This window comes from Urtica dioica, chromosome 2 (assembly GCF_054948205.1).
Source record: "Urtica dioica subsp. dioica isolate 48M chromosome 2, U.dioica_male_clone48M_v1_H2, whole genome shotgun sequence".
In the NCBI taxonomy this organism is placed as follows: Eukaryota; Viridiplantae; Streptophyta; class Magnoliopsida; order Rosales; family Urticaceae; genus Urtica; species Urtica dioica.
The window spans coordinates 40,390,113-40,392,642 of NC_142757.1; the positions used below are offsets into that span (position 1 = coordinate 40,390,113).

Consider the following 2,530-nt stretch of genomic DNA (forward strand, 5'->3'; position numbering starts at 1 on the left):
AGATAGAAAATACACTTTACTTTTGATAATTGTTTAAACACCTCAATTTTTCTTTGCCAAATCACCCTTTCACTTACTTGGCTGCATCTCAAGACCATCCAACACAAAATCGTATGTTCCTGAAGACTTCAAGTCTTTTTTGTCGGGAACACATGATGAAGAAGTAAGCTCGCATAATAGGCATAGATTACATATTTCTTCCTACTATTTATACTATATAAAACTTCTTCATGATATAAATAGTTACATACAAATCTAACAAGGCGTCCCCACTTACTAATTAATTATGCATAGGTTCTAGATGATAATATAAAATTCAAGACAAAAATACGTGATTTAGACAACACATAGCATATACGTACATTAGACACACACACATGCAAAACATGGATCACAATAATTTCCAAACACAGGAAAGCCAATAATGAAGTCAAACGGACAAATTATTAGTTTCATATTGGGAGGTCATAAGTTAAGTTATACTCGCCGTATTTCTCTTGCATTATCTTTTCCATGCGTCGAATCATGGACTCCGTTAGAAAATTCTTTGAGTCTCCAACCTCGCCTTTTCTGAAGAAAGCGGTATCACGAACCCCATAAGCGCGCCTTCCGTTCTTGTTGTGATCCAAACTTCTCATGTTCTCAATGCCACAAAACATCATAATCTCCTCTGCAAACCCCCCTTTCTCTTCCTCTTCCGAAAAAGGAAACCCTAGAAACTCGGCCAACCTCATTAGATTGGTCAAGGTGTCCTTCTTTAGATCTTCGTACTTCAAGAACAACATTTTTTCGGGTCTCTCCAAACTCGCTTTCCAAAACCCTAAAACGTGGTCCCAGAATGGTCCGCACGTGTGGATTCCACGACAGAAGCTATCGAAACAGGCTTCTAAGTCCTGTGGCTCCCCCGCATCGTTTTTAATCTTTGAACTGAAATGCCAAAACGATATGAATTGGTCCATCGGGTTTCGAGAAACGTACACAATCTTACATTTGGAGGATCTGATCGAGGTTGGCAATGAGGCGTATGGCATGTGAGTGGAAAAGATCCGCGGCCGAGGAAGAGCTTGGAAATCCAGTGATCGATGGTGCATGAAAAAGACCTCGAGAGTCGGCACAAGATCATGAGGGCTTGTCTTAGACAACGGGAAATCCTGTTTTGGATGAAATCTAGAGCGGTTCACCACGGAGTAAATCAGTGATTTCAACCAAGTAGTTCCTGCTTTAGGACAAGAAGTAACAATGATGTCATCATCGAGCGCCGTGAAGCTTTTTTGAGCGGAGACTCGTCCTCTGAGTAGAAGCTCCGAATGCCAAAACCCTTGATAGTAATGCAGAGAAGAGTTCTTAAGCATCAAGTCTGTTTCTTGTGGAAGCTCTGTAAGCAACGCTTGAAACTCGTCGTTTTCCATGCCTACATTTTGGTCCTTCTGGTCCATTATAGCTCTTTGACTTATCTGCTATAAACAGTAATCACGAAAGTGAAATAGAGTTTATACACCATTGAATATAAAATTATCCAAACTGTATATGAGGTTTATCCGTTTAATAACTGAATATTCAATCTATTTTTATTAACTGTATATTCGATCTTTTTTTCAATGGGGACGACCAGACTTTTTAGTTTGAATAATTCTGTGACTTGAATTGTTAGCTCAGAGTCAGACCTAAGATAACTTTTTTTATCACACCTGACCAGTTAATTGTAATAAGTTATTATGAATTATGAATAAATAATATAAAGTTCCCAGGTCGGGACTTTCTTAGATCTAGCAACAATAACAATGTAGAAGCTCTCTCAGGAAAAAAAAAAAAATGTAGAAGCTCACAACATATCCGTCACAAATTAAGCACATTAAGCAAAACTTAAACTTAAATTTATTATTCAGACATGTATAAATAGAGTATAAATCTTGAAGGCCTATACAAAGTTTTAGGTATGTGTGGACAGAAGTAGCAACAACAAAAGAGCCCAGAAATGTTCATTATGAAATCTAACCTTGAGTTGAGTGAGTACTTTGAGTGGGAATGGGATATTGATCTTCAGTGAGCTATATTCTCTAGTGTAGAGCTCCGCTCAAACAACGCTCATTGGTCTTTTTTGGAACGATCACATGTTATTTAATCTTTCTCTGGTTCTGGGTCCATCTTCATTCTAGCCATATATTCTGGGATTTTTTTGTGATAACACAGTTCTCGAAAAGCTTTACGAGAATATTAAGAAATACATATATAGTGAAGGAAAAATACAAATTATAATTTTTGAAATTAGAAAATTAAACATATATTTGTCAGTTTGAGTAACTTGTTAATTTTGTAGAACAATTGGTTACACTATAATATATCCTAAAACGGGTAATATAGTTAAATAGTCAATTTAAAGTTATGAATTTACAAAATAGTCAAGGTTTGTCTTAATTGAGTTAAATAGGCAAAATGTGCAACAAGTTTGTTTCAAAAAAAATTTTGAACCCAATATTAACTTTTTTTTTCTAAGTGATAAATTGCTTATAGTAATCGTCAAAAAATTGAA

The 2,530-nt window shown here is 35.9% G+C and overlaps 1 pseudogene across 2 annotated transcripts; it reads right to left on the reverse strand.

The window, feature by feature from the left end:
• Positions 1–216: 216 nt before the first annotated feature.
• On the reverse strand, positions 217–2,196 carry LOC149404729 (cytosolic sulfotransferase 15 pseudogene; annotated as a pseudogene). Of its 2 annotated transcripts, none has more exons than XR_016294041.1 (2): positions 1,997–2,196; positions 217–1,454 (listed from the first exon to the last, which is right to left on the reverse strand). The product of XR_016294041.1 is annotated as a cytosolic sulfotransferase 15 pseudogene, transcript variant X2 (transcript). The 2 variants fall into 2 exon arrangements; XR_016294039.1 differs by having other exon boundaries at positions 217–1,457.
• Positions 2,197–2,530: the final 334 nt, after the last annotated feature.